We start from the raw sequence: 23,502 nt of genomic DNA, 5'->3' as shown, positions 1-23,502 counted from the left end.
ACGAAAAAGATAGCTGCCAGAGAATTTTTACTCCAGAGTTTTGACTATAAAACTTATTAGAATAACACAAAGAAGATATTTCTAATATATTCTTTGTTTCTTTCCATATACAGTCAAAACTCTGGTGCAAACGTTAGTTTGACAGGAAAGGCTCTGCCTCAGCCCACCGCACACCCTCCTGCAAATCCTTCACTCCATTTGGCTGCGTGATACTGCCCTCTCCTGGCTGACCTCCTACCTTTCTGACCACTCCTTCTCAATCTTATCTCATGACTACACCTCCCCCACACATCCTTTAACAGTAGATGTCTCCCAAGGTTCTGTTCCTGGACCTCTCCTTTTCACTCTCTATACTTCTTCTTTAGGTGTTTCGTCTTCCAATATCATCTCTATGACGATGATACCCCAATCTACCTTTCCTACACTGACCTCTTTCCCTCTCTCCTTATTCGCATCTCCCAACTGTCTCTCTGCTAACTCTTGATGTCCCAAAGCTATCTTAAACTTAAAATGTTTAAGACTGAAATGATCATCTTCCTACCCTACTGCATAACCTCAGATCCCACAATTTCATTATCTATTGATAGCACAACTATCTCCTCTAGTCCCCAAGTGTGCTGTCTTGGAGTTATTCTGACCACCTCAGAGCTCAGAATATTGTTCACCAATATTGGCAAAAGGCTGGCTGGCTAAACGAAGCAACAGAGCAGCGACACAAACACACAGCAGTTACTTCAGTTTAAAAATGTGTTGCAAATTAGTAATGTATTAGAACAATAACCAATAAAAATGTCTATGCAAATAAGACCGTCACCAATGCCCCCCAAAAATACAGCCCATAATAAAAAGAAAATTGTGAGAGATTAAATAGTCCTTGGGCTATTCCACCCACCCTTATGTTGGTTAAAAAGGACATGCACAATTTAACAAATGAAGCACTTCAGTGACACTGACTGAGTCTATTGGTGGATTCTAGTAGGGATGAGCTAAAATTGTATAATGATGAAGATCTAACAATGATGATGGTGAGGAATCGGATGAGGAGAAATACATGTTTGAACTGTAGAGAGGATTAGCAACACTTTTAGCTACCTTACGCCCATTGGTAGTTTGTTTTGTTGGGCCTCAAACATACCAAGCACTTCAGCTGAAAAGGGGCAGTCCCTGTTGCTGAAGTGCTTGGTTTGTTAAACTGCATGTCCTTTTTAATACCCAACACAAGGGTGGGTGGACGTCCCAAGGACAATTCAATTTTGCCACAATTTTCATTTCTGCCACTACTGTGTGGCAATGTTTCTTATATGTGCTATAAACTGCCATATGTTTGTGCCACTGCTCTGTCGCTTAGTAAACAGCCATCTTGCTGCAGCCTTTGGCCTAAAGCAGATGAAAACAATATTGTGAGCTGGGAGACAGTCAAAATTGACTGGAAATGACTGGAAATCAATGTTATTGAGTTTAATAATACTGTAGGAACAAAAAAAGGCTCAGATAATGTGATTTTACTTTTTTGTCATTTAAAAAAAAAAATACTAAACCAAAATCAGTCACAGAGCTTAGGCAAAACCAAAAGCAAATGATGTATAAAACCAAAACCAGCAAAAATGTTCCAGCACACATCACTGTTTTTTTGTCACTGGTTCAGAACCTGTTTAATTCATGAGCCTCCCAGTTTAAAGGGATGATATAGTAAGGTATTATACATTTGAGCCGCATCTGGGCTAGTTAGCACATTGAATCGTAATCTTGAATCAGTGACATTCAGCAAATTTCAGAGCCAAGCAAACCGATTCACCCATCTGTATGATCAATCATAGGCAGCTTTATAAATGGATCACTGATCAGCAATTACTCATAGTTTAAAGGGCTTTGTCAAGTATGTTGCATTATTTATTTATGTGAGTGAAGATAATTTGTAGCTTCATGCCCAGCAGCAGTTGCTTTCAATGGCTAAAGCAAAATGAACAATCTGGTATATTTACCTGTACACTTAAAGTCCTTTGTGAAGTATATAAGAGCTTTTTGACATCATGTGAATTTATGCATATGTCATTTGACATTCCTGATGGATCTATACATATATACAGCGATATCTAATCTATATATATCACTCTCCAAGGCTTGATAAATCTGGGTCCAAGTATGCGCTGAAAGCGGGCACACGGTTTGATCGCATCTACACCTCCAGAACAGGGGCGTTAAGGGGTGTTCTAACGTAGGCAAAGTTCTGGAATAGCATGCTAACACAGGGCCTAATTCAGACCTGATCGTAGCAGCAAATTTGTTAGCAGATGGGCAAAACCATGTGCACTGCAGGCGGGTGGGGGGTGGGGGCGTTGATGTAACATGTGCAGAGAGAGTTAGATTTGGGTGGGTTATATTGTTTCTTTGCAGGGTAAATACCGGCAGCTTTATTTTTACAATGCAATTTAGATTTCAGTTTGAACACACCCCACCCAAATCTAACTCTCTCTGCACATGTTATATCTGCCCCCCCAGTACACATGGTTTTGCCCATCTGCTAACAAATTTGCTGCTACGATCAGGTCTGAGTTAGGCCCACAAATCCCAATTATCCAGGCAACCTAGGCAGTTTGGTACTTAGTGGTTTCCATGGAAAGGTGCATACACACTTGCTGAGAAAATGAGCAAAGTCCTTCATTTTTACCCTTCCTGAGCGACGTCACTCACTTTCTCGGCAAGTATGTATGCCGCCGCTGACCAGCGATGCGCGGCCCCACAGATGGTTAACGACCCTCGCTGTCGGCCGTGCAGGCAGCTCATTCTGGACTGTCGTCCAAGAGCTGTCTGCACGGCCCGGCCGCTGCGTGGCGTCTCTGAGCGATATGAACATCATATCCCTCAGTGTGTATGCCCAGTCACTGACCGCCCCAGCCAGGGAGGGGAGACACTAGGCGATGTCACTCATAGAGCACATTGCCTTGTGTGTACCCACCTTTAGTGTCCGTCTCTCCTATTCCCCTGTCAGGGTGATGCTCTGCACATTTGTTTGTTATATTTATGTATTTGTTATTTTTAAGAGGACTATATTTATAATAGTTATGACTGATGCTGGTTTTTTATACCCCTTTTCCAACAAAATCCTGGGGCCGACCCCAGGCCTTGTAAGTGATTGCCCCTTTAAAAAATGTCTGAATACTGCAAGTCGGCCAATATCAGCCCAATATATAGTTTCTGTCTGAATCAGAACGACATATCAGGCAAGTCGTTCAGTGTGTATGTCCGATATGTGGGTGCCCATGGTCGCTAGCGTAGTCATCTGGTGGGCCCTGCTACACGGCCAACCCAGCGATAACGCTAGCGACGTGGTGTATGTTAATTAAGGAAGAAACAGTGACCATTGTGTCCTTCATTAGATTGTTCTGATGTGTACCGCGGTAACAATGGGGGTCATTCCGAGTTGATCGCTTGCTGAAAATGTTTGCTGTGCTGCGATAAGGAAAACACCGGCACTTCTGCGCATGCGTATGCGGCGCAGTGCGCACGCGAGACGTACTTTCAACGTACTTTCACAATGGCCGATGTATTTTCACACAAGGTCTAGCGAAGCATTTCAGTCGCACTTCTGGCCGCAGAGTGATTGACAGGAAGAGGGCTTTTCTGGGTGTCAACTGACCGTTTTAAGGGAGTGTTCAGAAAAACGCAGGCGTGTCAGGAAAAACGCAGGCGTGGCTGGCCGAATGCAGTGCATGTTTGTGACGTCAAATCCGGAACTGAATGGTCTGAATTGATCGTAAGCGCTGAGTAGATCTGAAGCTACTCAGAAACTGCACAATTTGTTTTTGTAGCCACTCTGCGATCCTTTCATTCGCACTTCTGCTAAGCTAAAATACACTCCCAGAGGGCAGCGGCTAGCGAGCGATCAACTCGGAATGACCCCCAATATGTTGTCTCATTGGCCGCCATATCGTCTCGCTGCACACCGTCTCAGTGTGTACCCAGTTTTGGGAATATATCACCAGTGTGCAAATTTTCTATGGGCATACAGATTTACAGTGGACTGTAGGGAGTGTTCCAGCTCAAATCTAAATTTTAGAGTTAAAATAAATAAAACTGTAAAGTATTTGTGTACTACATGCAGAAGCATGCATTTTTCCCTGTGTACCTGCATCGCAACCTAGCTTGTCCAAGTGCAAGTTTGCAGTCTATAGCTGGATTTGCTAACTACTGCCTAAATGACAACTTTAGCATGCCTTGCAATTGCTCCACACTGACCATCACAATGTTCCTCTTGCATGATTGTGAAGAGGCGAGAGGATGAAGGTCTTATGCAAAATGTTTCTGAAAAATGTGTTTTATTATTGTATGAAGGCATTATGACCTAGGGATCATAGAAACTATGCTATTTTAAATGTTGGTTGTCTATTTACTGATATCTTAGTATAATTAGTGTAATTAGTATAAGTAAAAAGTTCTAATAATTTTTCTCGAACTGTAAATATCTGTTTTTTTCTAAATGTAATATAACACCTTCCACTCAGCTCCTCATATTTTGCCCTCTTATTTATACCTCGCTTCATTCATCACTTAAACTTTTTGTTAGTATTAAAAGGAAAGAACTTCTTAACTACATTAAAGGCAACTTCCAAGACATGCAGAATATAGTTAAGATGCCACCACCAATTTACTGTACAAATGGATGAAAATCACAATCATTCACTTACTCATTTTCCAGTCTACTAAAACCATTCTGATATAAGCCTAGCTCACTGCACTGAAGATATGATACATGCGCTCCTTAAATAAATTTGACATTCAAATTAGTCAGGTTACAATAAGCACTGAGAGCCCGTCTCAGGCTAAATAGCGGTATTAACTCTCAGTCTTGCAGAGTATTATATGATTGTATTACCTTGATACAAAGTGCAGTGATTCCTGACAGGTGTAGAGAGCGTAGAGGAAGCAGGTGAATGACGGAGCGGCAAAGAAATAGAACATAATGTCAAGAGATAATTAGGTGGAGCCAGGTTTCCCTGTGTATAATCAAGTACCTGAGAACCAGACAGACCTGATTTTCTACGCAATCAGATGTAATCTTACACAATGCTCCACCTTAGCCAATTTTTTTTAAAGCCTCCCCTTTTACCAAACTTGATAGGAATTTTTTCACACCAGTCATAAATTTTTTATATTATACTCCTTTTCACTGTAAAAGAAATATTTAGTACCCTGATGAACACACAGGGTAAGCTTTCAGAAAAGCTACATTCATCAGTCTAAACCGGGCTAAAAAGCAAATGGAAATACGGATGGTTTTGGTGCCATCTATAGTGAAAGGACAAAATCTCTTTAAACTAACCAACAAAAATAGAACTGATTTCAGTGGCTTTTGTTCTCTCTTGTCTTTTTGTTATTCCTCTTCTAATGTTCGACTTGTAGAATTTTCCAGTCTAATGTAATGGAGAGGGGAACTTTCCACTATTTGTTTCACAATGCTGAATATTGGAGAGTGATTAGTGCGGATTGCAGATAATGATTTGTCTTATAGTTGATGAAAATAAGACTATGGGGCGCTCTGGTGGATTCGGCTTCTGGATTTAAAATATCCATGAAAGGGTCGACGTGAGTTTCCCCCATTTTTTGAACTTTTTCATACTTTACGATCCACGTGGACTACGATTGGGAATAGCAACCTGTGCCAAGTGCAGCGGTAGTGAGGCACCTTGCCCGAAGCATGGCGAGCGAATACGGTGCACTAATTCGGGTTCTCGGTCAGTTTACGAAGAAAACGACCCCCCCCCAAAAAAAAACTCATGGCGATCTTTTTCCATGTCGATCTTATCCATGTCAACCTAATGACCGTGTCGACCTATTGCATGTGTAGAACTAGTCACTGTCGACCAATAGTGGTCGACTTAATGATTGTCGACCTAGTTACTGTCGACCCAACGAGCCACACCCACATGAACCACCATGATCCTCCTTAATACTTGTTTCCCTCTGTGCTGGAATAGTTGTAAGGTTTTATGGTGGTCATTCCGAGTTGATCGCTAGCTGCATTTGTTTGCTAAAAAATGGCAGTTCTGCGCATGCGTATGCAGCGCAATGCGCACGCGTGTCGTACGGGCACAACGAACAATGTTGTTTTGCACAGGGTCTAGCGAAGCATTTCAGTCGTACTGGTGCCCGCAGAGTGACAGGAAGAGGGCGTTTCTGCGTGTCAACTGACCGTTTTCAGGGAGTGTTCTGAAAAACGCAGGCATGGCTGGGCGAACGCTGGGTGGGTTTGTGCCGTCAAAACAGAAACTGAACAGTCTGAAGTGATCGCAAGCGCTGAGTAGGCTTTGAGCTACTCTGAAACTGCACAAAAAACTTTGTAGCCGCTCTGCGATCCTTTCGTTCGCACTTCTGCTAAGCTAAAATACACTCCCAGTGGGAGGCGGCATAGCGTTTGCACGGCTGCTACAAACTGCTAGCGAGCGATCAACTTGGAATGACCACCTATCAGTGGCGTGCGGTGAGGTCAGTTGCTGGTGAGGCACTGGCCGGGGGGCGGGGTGATGACGCGGCGAGCCGTGATTGGCTCGCGGCGGCCATCTTGTATTTCAAAAATGGCTCTGCACTTCAGCGCCATTTCTGAAAGTGGCAAAGCCCTCAACTATGGTGCCCTAATGGCTGCAGGGACTAGATCCATGATCCAGACCTGCAGCCAAAATGCCCGCTGAGTCCCGCAGCAGAAGTCCCGCCGCCGCAGAAGTCCCGCTGCCTACCTCCACCGCACAAGCCCCGCCGCCGCTGCATAACTCCCAACGCCGCATAAGTCCCGCTGCCCGCCTCTGCCGCACAAGTCAAGTCATGCCGCCCGCCGCCGCTGCCCTCTACAGCCCAACGCCGGGTTCCGCGCCGCAAAGTGTATTTGTGTATGTGTTGTGTAGGGAATTTTAATTAATAAAAAAAAAAACAAGTTGGAATTGGCGTTAAAAAAAAACTGTATACACCTGGCGCCACCGCCCTCAAAGTAATAGCAGCTAGTCTCGGGGGTTAAATTCCAATTCCCCCAAATTAGATACCAGAGAAAAGAGAAAATATGAGACAGCGCTAATTGCTTTGACGTTTTTTATATATATAATTAAAACATACTTTCACAATAACAAATATAAATACCGGCCAGTATTCATTAAATATACATATAATTCAATTAACTACTGAAAAAATCAATATAACTATATCCCTTTAAAAAGCTGCTAAATCTAGCGCTGATTATATATTAAAGCTGCAGTAATATGCTACAGAGATAACACTCTATCTTTTCTGGAGGCAATTGGATCGGTAAAGTTTGCAAATTAAAGTCCCACTGTAGATGGTTCCAACACAGTTCTTATGGGTACAGCGTGCACCTCTACCACTCAATTCAGATGATGGTATGCAGTTTTTATTGTGTGCCAAACCAGGATGGGATAATTGCCATGTTGGAAAAAAAGCAAATCCTCCCAGCACTTGATTACACCAAATAAGCTGTTGGTTGATATATGGGCAGTTCTTTTAGGTGCACCATGCAAAGCACCAGTTACCTCTCACAGCTGCTCCTCTCACTTGTGACTCTGCCTGCGTTCTCAGGCTGCAGTATAGAGTCCGTTGTATTTCCCCTTAGCACTGGGGTGTTGTATTGATGTGCGCCGGCCGGCTGGCAGACAGTGCTGCAATGGTGGCAGTAAATCTCTCCCGGATGTCTTACTCTTGACAAACGCGTTTCTCCGCCTCCTAGTTAGCATCGGCGGCTTCCTCAGTGACACTGAGGAAGCCGCCGATGCTAACTAGGAGGCGGAGAAACGCGTTTGTCAAGAGTAAGACATCCGGGAGAGATTTACTGCCACCATTGCAGCACTGTCTGCCAGCCGGCCGGCGCACATCAATACAACACCCCAGTGCTAAGGGGAAATACAACGGACTCTATACTGCAGCCTGAGAACGCAGGCAGAGTCACAAGTGAGAGGAGCAGCTGTGAGAGGTAACTGGTGCTTTGCATGGTGCACCTAAAAGAACTGCCCATATATCAACCAACAGCTTATTTGGTGTAATCAAGTGCTGGGAGGATTTGCTTTTTTTCCAACATGGCAATTATCCCATCCTGGTTTGGCACACAATAAAAACTGCATACCATCATCTGAATTGAGTGGTAGAGGTGCACGCTGTACCCATAAGAACTGTGTTGGAACCATCTACAGTGGGACTTTAATTTGCAAACTTTACCGATCCAATTGCCTCCAGAAAAGATAGAGTGTTATCTCTGTAGCATATTACTGCAGCTTTAATATATAATCAGCGCTAGATTTAGCAGCTTTTTAAAGGGATATAGTTATATTGATTTTTTCAGTAGTTAATTGAATTATATGTATATTTAATGAATACTGGCCGGTATTTATATTTGTTATTGTGAAAGTATGTTTTAATTATATATATAAAAAACGTCAAAGCAATTAGCGCTGTCTCATATTTTCTCTTTTCTTAAGTTGGAATTGGAGTGGGGAAGGCAGGGGTGGGGGGGGGGACATTAATGTATAATTGTTGTTCAATGTTGTTCAGGGCTTTCATGAACTTAGCAGCACCGCGGTTGTGGCGCTATTAAGTTACCGAAAGACCTGGACAGTGGACAACAAGAATAAAGCAGTGGTGTGGCAGTGTGTGTAAACTAAACACTTACATGCACTGACACTGACTGCAGAAGACACTGGCTGGCACTATCTCTCTGGTCTCTTCCTGTAACAGCAGCACTGACAGTGACAGCCGCATGATGGTCACTGTCAGTGCTGCAGCTGCATAATCACCAGTGCCAGATTAAGGACCACATGGGCCTGGAGCTGAAATCTATGAAGGGCCTATTGTGTACCGTCGCAGGGGATGTGACCAGCATCAGCGGGGGTTGTGACTAGGGGTTGTGTCACGCAGGGCCCGCCACACATTGTTCCTTGCCTGAGTCAAAGCCGCTCTGGGTCCTAGGTGTAAATTTACTAAAGGTTCTAAAAATGAAAAGTGGTGATGTTACCCACAGCAACAAAAATCAAGTTCTCTCTATCGTTTCTCTATTGCATCCTAGAAAATGACAGACAGAATCTGATTAGTTGCTATGGGCAACATCACCACTTTTCATTTTTAGAACCTTTAGTAAATATACCCCCTAGTGTCTGCTTTCTGTAGCAGGTAAGCTAAAGCGCAGGATCAAATTTTGCTGGTGGCGCTCCCCACAACCTAGTTGCCTCAGGGGCACATTGCACTAGGTAGCTCTTATACACATTGCATCAGGTAGCCCATTATACACACTGCATGAGGTAGATCCTATTATACACAGGTAGCCCCTTATACACAATTCACCAGGTTTCCCACTATTCACATTGCACCCAGTAGCCCCTTATACACATTGCGCCAGGTAGCTCCTTATACACATTGCGCCAGGTAGCCCATTATACACATTGCGCCAGGTAGCCCATTATACACATTGCGCCAGGTAGCCCATTATACACATTGCGCCAGGTAGCCAATTATACACATTGCACCAGGTAGCCCATTATACACATTGCACCAGGTAGCCCATTAAACACACTGCACCAGCTAGCCGTCACTCACATCCGGCGCCTCTGGTCCCTTGGCTCTATGTTCTCATACTTCCACCCAGCTTGAAGCTGAGCATGAGTGAGTAATGGCAGGAGGCGACCGGCAGTGGTAAGTGGCCAGGGGGCGGCTGGCAGCAGGAATCGGCCAAAAGAGGACGGTGGGGTGGCCGTCAGGAGGAAGTGGCCAGGACTGGGGGCGGCCGGCCGGCAGCAGAAAGCATTGTGATGCGGGCAGCAGATGGGTGCTGATGGCGCTGGTGAGATGACTGGGACGCCCACCTGCACATAGAACCGCCACTGGCGGGATCCCCTGAGCCGGACGAGCAGCGACCCTCCCCGCATCCCTCCCCCACAGCCAACAACGCAGCCAACAAAGCCCCTCTCAGTGCACATAGTGCAGCCGAATGCACAAGGACCGAGCATCCACAGACGTGAAGATCACCCGCCTGAGCATAGCTTCCAAGTGAGCAACCCACCCCAGCAACATGCCCATATCACCACACACACCAGCCCCCCCCCCCCCTCAATGCCCTACACATATACACAGCCAGTTTCCCCAGTCCCAATATACACTGACACACACCCTGTCCCCTCCAGCCACACACCCTGTTCACCCCAGTCCCTACACACACACCCTGCCTGTACTTAGCAACACACTTACCTGTTCTCCTCTGCCCTTCCACTCTCCCCCGTTTCCCCCAGTCAGTCACTAAAGGCCCATACACACTTGACGATGCACACGTCGTTAACGACCGTCGTTAACGACTTCCCTTGAACTTCCCTTGAACAGCTGAGCAAACGACATGAGCATACACACTACCAACGACCAAAGACCAAAGACCATTCATCGTTGAAGCATCCAAGCTGAACAGTTTATTAAAATAATGAGCTGGGAACAGGGCTGGTCGTTGGTCGTTCACACCATACACATTCAACGACGTCTCTGGTCGGTAACGACCATAGTGGAAATTGAGCATACATGCTCCACAGATAAGCGAGGGTCGTTAACGTCCCGCGGGGCCGCACATCGGTGGTCGTCGGATGCATACACACTTGACGATATAATGAGCGACGTCGTTGATGAGGGCTGAAATGAACGACGTCGCTCATTTTATCGTCAAGTGTGTATGGGCCTTAAGCCTTCCGGACACAGCAGGAGTAGGCAGGGACACATACAAACGACCAGGAGAAGTCGGGGGCGTGGCCTAATCACGGCCCACCCGTGGCCACGCCCCCTTTGAGAAACACCCATCCTCCTACCATTCAGCAGCAAGCACCGAACGAGGCAGCTGCCAGGCAGTGGGGTCACAGTACAGAACAGCCGGAGTCACTCGTCGTCCCAGCAGGCAAGTCCACTGATGGCTGCTGCGGTAATCCGGCCCTGCACCCGCCCCATTGTTAATCCGGCCCTGCCAATCACTGTGACAGGGGCGTGCTTTCATGGGCTGAAAGCACGTCCCTGCTGCACTGAGGCACCTCTATAGGTGCCGCTTTCAATGCTTTTTTTAATGGGCTTTTCCAGCCCTCTGCATGGCCACGCCCCCTGCCCGCCCCCTTCTTCCGGCCATTTACAGTTAGCAGCGAGAGGCACCGTTCAAGGTGCCTCCGATTTTTTTTTTTTTATGCTAAAAAAGATTAGGTTACTATGAGAAGATACTTATGACACAGAACATGTCATAAGTATCTTCTCTGTATTCTTGTAATCCCTTTAATGACAGGGGAGGCACTGCCTCCCCTGCCTCCCCTGACTGCACGTCCCTGCCACCTATGTACAGGTAATAAGTAGATCCGTTAGCCTGGCGTGTTGGCATATGCTGGTAGCTAAGCGGAGCCCTAGGTTCAGCTTTTGCCTTGGGGACTAGAGACATTATAGTAATTGTGTGGTGCATCAGATGAGCTGTGTGTATGGCATTAGTCATGATTCCTTTGTGAATAGTCTCCTGATAGTGAATTAAATGTGTCATTTGGGATTGAATTATAAATATTTTCAAGCACACCGATCTGTTATTTATGGCATTAATTGTGTAATTAAAGTGGCATTAGCTTGCTTTCTGATTATTTAGACATTATTAAAATGTAAACAAATTTCCTTCTGCCCGCCATGAATCGCGCAGCCTTCCCTGAGTCATTAGAAATGAAGATCCAGTAATGTAAATGGCCAGAGTATGAACACAGGAATGCAAGCGTTACGCAGGAACTGCTGCCAAGTGCACTCTCCATCCATCCATAGTGCAGTTTGCAGAGCGCACTCAAGAGCTATTAGAGGTGTGCAATCTGTATTAATCTCTTCTGGCAACATTTTCATCTGCTGAATTGTGAAGGGAGATTCTTCGCTTGCCAATGATTCATAGTATCACAGGTGTCTATCATGTGACAGGGACAGGCAGCTTTGTGAACGTTTTCTGTAAATAAAATGTAATGGTACCCAGAGAGGTTAATCTGTGAATAATACTCTACATAACTGTTATGTAAATATATTCAGCAGAAAGTATCTAAATGTATCAAAGTATAAACTATAAGTGATTTCTTTCTTCATTTCCTCTATTGTAAGAAGAAATCAGTTTTCTCTTACGTCCTAGAGGATGCTGGAGACTCCAAAAGGACCATGGGGGGTATAGACGGGATCCGCAGGAGCCTGGGCACACTGAAAAGACCTAAACTGGGTGTGAACTGGCTCCTCCCTCCACGCCCCTCCTCCAGATCCCAGTTAGACTTTGTGCCCAGGAGTGACTGGACACTCACTAGGGGAGCTCTCCTGAGTTTCTCTAGAAAATACTTTTGTTAGGTTTTTTTATTTTCAGGGAGACCTGCTGGCTACAGGCTCCCTGCATGGTGGGACTGAGGGGAGAGAAGCAGACCTACTTCTACTTAGTTAAGGGCTCTGCTTCTCGGCTACTGGACACCTTTAGCTCCAGAGGGTTCGATCACTTGGTGCGCCCAGCTGCTTGTTCCCGGAGCCGCGCCGTCAATCCCCTCACAGAAGCCAGAAGAAAGAAGTCGGGTGAGTATGAGAAGAACAGAAGACTTCAGGACGGCAGAAGACTTCAGTAACCAGGTACAGCGCAGCGGTAACGCTGCGCTCCATGCTCCATGCTCCCACACACTTTCACCAACGGCACTCACAGGGTGTAGGGCGCTGGGGGGGGGGCGCCCTGGGCAGCATGTTACTGAGGTTCGAGGACCGGCAGAAGGCTTTTCTCAAACCCCCGCCGGCATCTTTTAATTTTCAAATGTCCTTCAACACGCAGCTGAAGGAGACGCTGCCGGGACCTCCACATCTCCTCTCACAAGTAACGGGGAGCTAATCGGGAGGGGGGGGGGGCCGCAGTGTGGTGCATTTTATTATTATTTAAGCAGTGCTGGGTACATATATCTTTTGACGGTATATGGGCGCTGGGGTGTGAGCTGCCATACTCCCTCTGTGTCCTCTATCTGGGCTTCATTGTGGGCCTGTCACCTAGCTGAGACGTTCTGTGTGTATCTGTGTGTCGGTACTACGTGTCGGCATGTCTGAGGCTGAATGTTATTCACCAGAGGAGGTTATTGGGGGAGCTGATGCGGGGCTAGATTTGGGCCTGTCGGCGCAGCCGACACCTGATTTACTTGCATTGTTAAGTACGATAAATACGAATGTAGCTTCTTTATCAAAGAGGTTGGATAAGTCGGAGTCACAGACACAGGTGTGGAAAAAGTCCATGGAAGAGCCTTTGTCTCAGGTGCAGACCCCATCCGGGTCGCAAAAGCGGCCATTTACTCAAGTGGTAGATACTGATACCGACACGGACTCTGATTCCAGGGTCGATTTCACTGAGGCTGCTTTACATCCACGATTAGTTAAGAGTATTCAGGACATGATTGTGGCTATAAAAGATGTTTTACACATTTCTGATTGCTCAAGGGAAAAAAACCCGAGGTGAAGTTTCCCCCCTCTCATGAAATGAATACTCTTTGTGAAAAGGCTTGGGAGTCGCCGGACAAGAGGTGGCAGATTCCCAAGAGGATTTACATGGCGTATTCTTTCCCCTCTGATGACAGGGAAAAATGGGAGGCGTTTCCAAATGTTGACAAAGCTCTATCTCGTTTATCTGAGGAAGTGGCGCTTCCATCTCCTGACACGGCAGCTCTCTAAGATGCGGCGGAGCGCAAGCTGGAGACGTCTCTGAAGTCCATTTTCGCTGGAGCTGGAGTTTCGGGAGATGCCCCCTCACCGGTTCTTCATTTCGGCCTTACCAGTGTCTCTTCCAGACAGGGAGGTGGTGCTGGCAGCGATACAAAAATTGTGTCTACAAAGGGTCATTGTTCCCGTTCCCTCGTCCCAACGGCGGGAGGGGTTCTACTCGAGCCTCTTTGTTGTGCCAAAACCGGACGGTTCGGTCAGACCAATTCTGAATCTAAAATTCCTCAATCCATACTTGAAAGTTTTCAAGTTCAAGATGGAATCTCTTCAAGCTGTAATTGCCAGCCTGGAAGGGGGGGATTTTATGGCGTCAGTCGACATAAAGGATGCCTACTTACATGTACCGATATATCCTTCGCATCAGGCCTTCCTCAGGTTTGCGATACAGGATTATCATTACCAATTTCAGACGTTGCCGTTTGGGCTTTCCACGGCTCTGAGGATTTTCACCAAAGTCATGGCGGAAATGATGGTTCTCCTTCGCAAACAAGGGTTTACAATTATCCCGTACTTGGACGATCTTCTGATAAAGGCGAGGTCCAAGGAACGGTTGCTGAGAAGTGTAAATTTGTCACTGTCGGTTCTGCGACAGCACGGTTGGGTACTCAATTTGCCAAAATCTCAGTTGATTCCGACCACTCGGCTGCCTTTTCTGGGCATGATTCTGGACACGGATTTACAGAGAGTATTTCTTCCAGAAGAAAAAGCTCTGGAACTGCAGACGATGGTCAGGGAACTTCTGAGGCCGACGAGTGTGTCAATCCATCATTGTACTCGGGTTCTGGGGAAAATGGTTGCCGCGTACGAAGCCATTCCATTTGGCAGGTTTCATGCCCGGGTGTTTGAGTGGGACTTGCTGAGCAAATGGTCCGGGTCTCACCTACACATGCACCGGAAGATAAGTCTATCTCCCAGAGCCAGAATTTCTCTCCTGTGGTGGCTACAAACTTCTCACCTCCTAGGGGGACGCCAGTTCGGTATCCAGGATTGGGTACTTCTGACAACAGATGCAAGTCTCCGGGGCTGGGGCGCAGTCACCCAAGGAAGAAACTACCAGGGGAAATGGTCGCTCCAGGTAGCTTGTCTCCACATAAATGCTCTCGAGTTAAGAGCCATTTACAATGGCCTGCTACAAGCAAGAAGCCTTCTTCAGGGTCGACCTGTCCTGGTACAGTCAGACAACATCACAGTGGTGGCACATATAAACCGTCAAGGCGGAACAAGGAGCAGAGCGGCAATGGCGGAGGCCACAAGAATCCTTCGCTGGGCGGAAAAACACGTGAGCGCCCTGTCAGCAGTCTTCCTACCGGGAGTGGACAACTGGGAAGCAGATTTCCTCAGCAGACACGATCTCCATCCGGGAGAGAGGGCTCTTCACCAAGAGGTATTTGCAGAGGTGACAAAACGTTGGGGAATTCCGTTGATCGACATGATGGCGTTTCGTCTCAACAAGAAGCTCCCGAGATATTGTTCCAGGTCAAGGGACCCCCAAGCCAGTGCAGTGGACGCCCTGGTGTCTCCGTGGGTGTTCCAGTTGGTGTATGTGTTCCCTCCACTTCCTCTCATTCCAAAGGTACTGGGGATCATTCGACGAGCAAGGGTTCAGGCGATTCTCGTCGTTCCAGATTGGCCAAGAAGGGCCTGGTACCCGGATCTTCAGGAATTACTGGTGGAAGATCCTTGGCCGCTTCCTCTAAGAGAGGACCTGTTGTTACAGGGTCCATGCGTGTTTCCAGACTTACCGCGGCTGCGTTTGACGGCATGGAGGTTGAGCGCCAGATCTTAGCTCGTAAGGGTATTCCCGGGGCGGTCATTCCCACTCTCATTAAGGCTAGGAAGGAGGTTACGGCGAAACATTATCACCGTATTTGGAGAAAGTATGTTTCCTGGTGTGAGTCTAAAATGGCTCCTGCGGAAGATTTTCACTTGGGTCGTTTTCTCCACTTTTTGCAGGCGGGAGTAGATGCAGGCCTGAAATTAGGCTCCATCAAAGTGCAGATTTCGGCTTTGTCTATTTTCTTTCAAAAAGAATTAGCTGTCCTCCCAGAGGTTCAGACTTTTGTGAAAGGAGTAATGCATATCAATCCTCCATTTGTGCCTCCTATAGCTCCATGGGATCTTGATGTGGTCTTACGGTTTCTCATGTCTTCCTGGTTTGAACCTTTGCGTAAGGTTGAGTTGAAATTTCTCACTTGGAAGGTAGTTATGCTGTTGGCGCTGGCATCTACCAGGCGAGTGTCAGAGTTGGCGGTCTTATCTCATAAGAGCCCGTACTTGATTTTTCATTCGGATAGGGCGGAATTGAGGACTCGTCAACAATTTCTGCCGAAGGTGATTTCTTCATTTCACATTAACCAACCTATTGTGGTCCCGGTGGCTACGGAGGCTGTGGCGATTCCAAAATCTCTGGATGTTGTGAGAGCTTTGAAGATCTACGTCACTAGGACAGCTGTTGCCAGAAAAACTGAGGCGCTGTTTGTCCTGTATGCTTCCAACAAGATTGGTCATCCCAGGGCCGTAACTAGGGGGGGGGGGGGGGGGGCTAAGGGGGCATGCACCCCGGGTGCAGGATTTGAGGGGGTGCCAAGGAGTTACAGAGGAGCAGGATTTTTTAGTTTTTTTTACCGGCAGTTCTGTGCTGCTCCAGTGAGACAGCAGACAGCTCCTAGGGCAATGTATCTGACCCACCTGTTTGCCCGCAGATGGCTCCGATGCTGTGCGGGTGAGCTCCAGTACCTGGGATCTCTCCTATGTCGGCTTCTGTCTTAAACGCTCTTCTTTGCCATGCAGTGCTGCGACTAGCGTGTGGTGCACGGTACAAGCTGTAGAAGCGAGCTGTGCTCCAAGTTAGCAGTATCAACCTCCGCTTTGCCTCCAGATGTGGGGATTTGGTGTAGCTTATAGGGGGGTGTAGTACAGTGATGTAGTGTACCATATAGGTTATGTAGTGTAGTAATGTATTGCAGTATATAGGGGATGTAGCGTAGTAATGTAGTGTAGCATATAGGGTATGTATGTAGTGCAGTTCTTAGGGGCATGTAGTGTAGTGATGTAGTTCAGCTTGTAGGAGATGTAGTATAGTATGTAGTGTAGCATATATGGTATGGAGTACAGTGCATAGGGGCGTGTAGTGATGTATTATAGTGATGTAGTGCAGTGGATAGAGGAATGTAGTGCAATGATGAGGTGTTATGATATAGTGCAATGTATGGGGACACACAGAGGAGCATGTAGTTGAACACTCTCGTGGGGCATGTAACATATAGGGCATTTGAGGCACATAGGGGAATATTGTCCAGTAGTATCCCCTTTTTTCCAAATTTTTGATAATCTGATAATTTTAGTCTGATATTTTTTTTTTTTTTTTTTTTGTTTGTTGTTGTTGTGTTTTTTTTTTTTTTTTGGGGGGGGCAAATTACTGCCTTGCCCCGGGTGACGAAAGTCCTAGTTTCGGCCCTGGTCATCCTGCTTCAAAACAGACTATTGCACGCTGGATTTGTAGTACGATTCAGCAGGCTCATTCTTCGGCCGGGCTACCAGTGCCGAAGTCAGTAAAAGCCCATTCTACCAAGAAAGTGGGCTCATCTTGGGCGGCTGCCCGAGGCGTCTCGGCGTTACAGCTTTGCCGAGCAGCTACTTGGTCGGGTTCACACACTTTTGCTAAGTTCTATAAGTTTGATACCCTGGCTGATGAGGACCTTGCGTTTGCTCAGTCGGTGCTGCAGAGTCGTCCGCACTCTCCCGCCCGTTCTGGAGCTTTGGTATAAACCCCATGGTCCTTTTGGAGTCCCCAGCATCCTCTAGGACGTAAGAGAAAATAGGATTTTGGTACCTACCGGTAAATCCTTTTCTCCTAGTCCGTAGAGGATGCTGGGCGCCCATCCCAGTGCGGACTGTTACTTGCAGTGTTTTCTTGCTGGTAAAATTAGTTTATACACGGGTTGTGTATTTCTTGTTTCAGCTTGTTGCTGTTGTTACTTCATACTGTTATCTGGTTTACTGTTACTCCGGTTGTACGGTATGTTTGTGGTGTGGGCTGGTATGTTTGTAGCCCTTAGTTTAAACAAAAATCCTTTCCTCATGTCCGTCTCTCCTGGGCACAGTTCCTATAACTGGGGTCTGGAGGAGGGGCGTGGAGGGAGGAGCCAGTTCACATCCAGTTTAGGTCTTTTCAGTGTGCCCAGGCTCCTGCGGATCCCGTCTATACCCCCCATGGTCCTTTTAGAGTCCCCAGCATCCTCTATGGTCTAGGAGAAAAGGATTTACCGGTAGGTACCAAAATCCTATTATCTCTACTTACACCAGTGTTTCTTCAGTACATACAGATGTAACCATGTTAATCTTTGCTGCGATCGCCGGCTGCGAATAATTACAGCCTGGCACGCCATGCAGGTGTGGTGATACCCTGTGCGCACTCTGGATCTCCGCATGCGCACTCATGGCGAACAGGTGGCACAGCTGCATATAAGGGGGGCATGGCCTTATACAGAGCGGGCGTGGCGTCATTGGGATCCTGAGATCATTACTCCGTAGGCGTGCCCAGCATGGAGATGTTGGGCTGCCCCCTGAGACAGTCTTCCTGTACTGGCGGCTCCTCATCTACGACAGGAGCCGGCTGCTGCAGGAGGCAATGCAGCACATGGCTCCTGTCACTGCTGTGGCCCGCACCCGGTGCACAATCCTTATGACGCCACTGTCTGTAGCTTTTCATTTTCTGCTATTTACATCATTACATACTCACCCAATGAAGAGAATGTATCTAACTAATGTTTCTCTTACGTCCTAGAGGATACTGGGGTCCATTTAGTACCATGGGGTATAGACGGGTCCACTAGGAGCCATGGGCACTTTAAGAATTTGATAGTGTGGGCTGGCTCCTCCCTCTATGCCCCTCCTACCAGACTCAGTATAGAAAATGTGCCCGGAGGAGCCGGTCACACTGAAGGAAGCTCCTGAAGAATTTTCTGCATTTATGTTATATGTTTGTTATTTTCAGGCAGGGCTGGATGGCACCAGCCTGCCTGCTTCAACCTCTTGAAGGGTTAATGGTCCCGTTTCCCACTGACAGGACACTGAGCTCCTAAGGGACCTTTTCGCAAGCCCATCACGGCGAGCGTACAATCCCGCAGCACGCTGCCACCCCTAACAGAGCCAGAAGAATGAAGAGTGGTGAGTACTGAGCCGGCATCCTGACTAGCGGGGCACCGGCCATTATGGCGACATGAGGGTACGGAGACGCGCGGCTTCTAAACAGGGTGGAGTGCGTCTCCGGAAACAGTACACACCTGCGTCCCCGTACACTGTACACAGTACCCATACTGGCACAACAGCCTTAAAACGGTTTTCTCCATTTTAAGCACCAGATTCCTCAGCCAGTATAAAAAGCAGGAAGACCGCGTGCCATTGAAGGGGCGGGGCTTCACTATGAGAGGATCCAGGAGCTCACCAGTGCCATTTTCCCTCTGAAGTGGACACAGATGCTGACTGACAGGGACACGCAGCTCCTCCAGTGTGAATCCAAATTACCTCAGTGGCACCAGGGATTCATAGCAGGGGGAGTGATTACTAGTGTACTAAGTCCCCTATCAGGGTTCTTAGTCTGCGACCCGGCTAAGCTTGGCATTAGCGATAAAGACGCGGTGGGGGGCTGGCTCCAAACATCTCTGTCTCTCCCTCAAGGGCTCTTTGTGGGTTAATTGTGCTTAACCTTTCCTCTGTGTGTGTGTGTGTGTGTGTGTGTGTGTTTGTGTGTGTGCTGTCACATTTACATTATGTCAGGCAAAGAGTGTGTGTCTTGTACCGCAGCGTGTTCCTCTTCACCAGGGGGCTCACTGCTGGGTACTCAGGGTTCACAGTCTAGCGGGGCTGAACCAGAATGGGTTAATTCTCTTAAGGGAATGATCTCAACTCTTCCTAAAAAATTGCCCCGCAATGAGAAAGAGACGCAATACTTAAAACAGACTGTGGATGAGTTTATGAACAGAGACTCAGTCCCCAAGACAGCGTCTCAATCCCCTCCCATTTATCCGCAAAAGCGATCTCTGGCTCATATCCTGCAGTCTGACTCTGACGCTAACAGGTCAGACATGGAGGAGGGGGAGGTGGACTCGTGGGGTGGGGGGGGGGGGGGAATGTAGCTCTGTCACAGAGAATAGAGGCTATCAGAGATGTTCTGCATATTCCTGATAAGGTGTCAGAGGAGTGTGAGGAATCTTATTTTAATGTAAAAAAGAAGTCCTCCGTCACTTTTCCTGCGTCAAAGGAATTGAATACCCTTTTTGAAGAACCATGGGTTAATCCTGATAAGAAGTTTCAGATCCCCAAAAGGTTGCTCTCATCTTTTACTTTTTTCTCTGGAGGATAGGAAAAAATGCGAAAATCCACGCATCAGTCTCTAGGCTGTCACGTAAAATTGTATTGCCTGTTCCTGGTGTAGCCTCCCTGAAAGATACGGCTGATCATAAAATTGAGACTACACTCACATCATTGTACACAGCTGCTGGGGTGGCCCAAAGACCCACTATTGCATGTGCGGGAATCACTAAAGCCATTGCAAAATGGTCAGGTAACCTAATTGAGGGGTTAGATTCCTTATCTAGGGGGGATGTTGCCTTACTCCTGCAGCATATACAGGACTCTGCAAACTTTATGGTGGAAGCCATAGAGGAAATAGGCATGCTTAAAGCGCCCACCACCGCTATGGCAGTGTCGGCATGCAGAGACTTGTGGCTACGCCAGTGGACTGCTGACATGGATTCCAGGAAAGGCGTGGAAGGCCTACCATTCACAGGAGAGGCCTTGTTTCGGAGATTAATTAGACAAATGGAACTCCACAGCTACTGCGGGTAAGTCTACGCATCTTCCTTCCGCAGCCCCCCCAACAAAGAAGACTTATTTAGCTTCTAAATTACAGTCCTTTCAGATGGCCAAGTTCAAGGGCAAATCCAGAGGTGCTTCTACGTCCTCCAGCGGTGCAAGAGGTAAACCACGCAAACCAGCAACAGCAGGTGCTCAGGAACAGAGCTCAGGCTCTGCTTCCTCAAAGACTTCAGCATGACGGTGGACCGCAATGCCTGTAGGGCTGCCAGGTGGGAGCTCGCCTACAATTCTTCAGTCAAATCTGGCCAAATTCGTGCCAGGATCCCTGGGTCATAAATCTTATTTCCCAGGGTTACAGACTGGAGTTCCAAGAGCTCCCACCTCAAAGATTCTTCAAATCAGGCTTGCCAGTTTCACAAGAGGCAAGTATAACTTTACAACATTCCATCCAAAAACTAATACAGACTCACATCATTGTTCCAGTTCTACCTCATCAGCTAAACAAAGGGTACTATTCCAACTTGTTTGTAGTACCGAAACCAGACGGTTCGGTAAGACCAATTTTGAACCTCAAGTCGTTTAACCCGTACTTTTGAGTGTTCAAATTAAAGATGGAGTCTCTGAGAGCAGTGATCTCAGGTCTGGAGGAGGGGGAATTACTAGTGTCTCTGGATATCAAGGATGCGTACCTTCACATTCCGATCTGGCTGCCTCATCAGGCTTACCTACGGTTTGCACTGCAGGACTGTCACTACCAGTTCCAGGCCCTGCCATTTGGTCTCTTCACGGCACGAGGGTGTTCACCAAGGTGATGGCATAGATGATGTTTCTACTCCGCAAACAGGGAGTGAACATAATTCCGTACCTGGACGATCGCCTGATAAAAGCACCGTCCAGGGAAAGATTGCTAGACAGCATTGCTCTTTCAACCAAACTTCTCCAGGATCATGGGTGGATTCTGAATCTTCCGAAATCTCACCTAGAGCCAACATGGAGGCTCCCATTCCTGGGAATGATACTGGATACGGAGTCGCAGAAGGTGTTCCTTCCGTTGGAAAAGGCATTAGTGATCCAGTCGATGGTTCGGGATGTCCTGAGGCCAACCCGGATATTGGTGCATCTATGCATTCTCCTTCTGGGGAAAATGGTGTCCTCTTACGAGGCTCTTCAATACGCAAGGTTTCACGCAAGACCCTTCTGGCTCAATCCTGTTGGACAAATGGTCCGGATCGCATCTTCATATGCACGAGAGTATCCGTTTGTCGCCAAAAGCCAGGATCTCCCTTCTGTAGTGGCTACAGACTTCTCACCTCGTCGAGGGTCGGAGGTTCGGAATTCAGAATTGGATTCTGTTAACCACAAACGCAAGCCTCAGAGGTTGGGGAGCAGTCACTCAGGGGATGCAGTTTCAAGGAGGATGGTCCAGTCAGGAAGTCGTCCTTCCAGTCAACATTCTGGAACTCAAGACTATATAACGCCCTTCTGCAGGCCTCACATCTTTTTCAAGATCAGGCCATACAGGTCCAGTCGGACAATGTGAAGGCAGTAATGTACATTAACCGACAGGGCAGAACGAAAAGCAGAGCAGCAATGTCAGAGGTGACAAGACTTCTCCTCTGGGCAGAGAGAAATGCTGGTGCATTGTCAACGGTCTTCATTCCAGGAGTAGACAACTGGGAAGCAGACTTCCTCAGCAGACACGACCTGCACCCGGGGGAGTGGGGCCTTCACCCAGAAATGTTCAGGTGCTTAACAAGTCGATGGGAATATCCACAGATCGACATGATGGCCTCTCGTCTCAACAAGCGGTATTGTTCCAGGTTGAGAGACCCACAGGCGGTGGCGGTAGACGCCCTAACAACTCCATGGGTCTATCAGAGGGTGTACGTGTTTCCTCCACTTCCTCTGATCCCAAGAATTCTAAAGAGAATGAAAAGGGAAAAGGTTCAAGCAATTCTAATTGCTCCAGACTGGCCAAGAAGGGCCTGGTACACATACCTTCTGGAGATGCTCCTCGAAGATCCGTGGCATCTTCCTCTTTGCAACAGGGCCCATTAGTCTATCAAGAATTACCGCGGCTACGTTTGACGGCATGGAAGTTGAATGGCTGATTCTAGCCAGGAGAGGGATCCCTAACAAGGTTATCCCGACTATGATCCAAGCCAGGAAGGGGGTAACGTCTAAGCATTACCAGTGTATTTGGAAGAAATAGGTCTCTTGGTGTGAGAGCAGAAAATTTTCTCTAGTGGAATTCCATCTAGGACATTTAATGCTTTTTCTACAAGCAGGAGTGGATGTGGGCCTACGCCTGGGCTCCATAAAAGTCCAGATTTCGGCCTTGTCCATTTTCTTTCAGAAACAATTGGCTTCTCTCCCTGAGGTCCAGACGTTCTTGAAAGGTGTTCTGCACATCCAACCTCCCTTTGTGCCTCCCACGGCACCTTGGGATAATGAAGTGGTGCTGCATTTCCTCCAATCGGACTGATTTGAGCCGTTACAGGAGGTGGACGTAAAATATATTACGTGGAAGACCGTCACACTGTTGGCCTTGGCTTCAGCAAGACGTGTGTCGAAGCTGGGGGTTTTGTCTCACAATAGTCCCTATTTAATTTTCCATTAGGATAGAGCTGAACTCAGAACTCATCAGCAATTTCTTCCTAAGGTGGTGTCTGGGTTTCACATCAACCAACCTATTATGGTTCCGGTTGTCACCGACACCTCTGCTACTTCAAGGTCTTTGGATGTCGTGATGTCGTGAGGGCTTTGAAGGTGTACGTGAAAAGAACTGCTCGTCACAGAAAGACAGACTCGCTGTTTGTTCTTTAAGATCCCAATAAGATTGGGTGTCCTTCTTCAAAGCAGACAATTGCTCGCTGGATCATACTTACTATCCAGCATGCTTATTCCACGGCAAGTTTGCCATGTCCAAAATCTGTA

At 47.3% G+C, this 23,502-nt stretch overlaps 2 protein-coding genes across 6 annotated transcripts in view; one reads left to right on the top strand and one right to left on the bottom strand.

Annotated features, from left to right (window-relative positions):
• Positions 1-4,957, bottom strand: part of MUC15 (mucin 15, cell surface associated) — a 37,011-nt gene extending 32,054 nt beyond the window's left edge. The window contains exon 1 of the mRNA XM_063944332.1: positions 4,874-4,957. The gene's annotated coding sequence lies outside the window, so the exon portion shown is untranslated. The remainder of the gene's footprint in view (positions 1-4,873) is intronic.
• The window catches only part of ANO3 (anoctamin 3), a 1,051,220-nt gene that overhangs the window by 875,385 nt on the left and 152,333 nt on the right, over positions 1-23,502 (top strand). The window lies entirely within an intron of this gene.

This window comes from Pseudophryne corroboree, chromosome 11 (genome assembly GCF_028390025.1).
Source record: "Pseudophryne corroboree isolate aPseCor3 chromosome 11, aPseCor3.hap2, whole genome shotgun sequence".
Lineage (NCBI taxonomy): Eukaryota > Metazoa > Chordata > Amphibia > Anura > Myobatrachidae > Pseudophryne > Pseudophryne corroboree.
The sequence above is the reverse complement of the archived record's forward strand: the minus strand, read 5'-3'. Positions and strand labels throughout refer to the sequence as shown.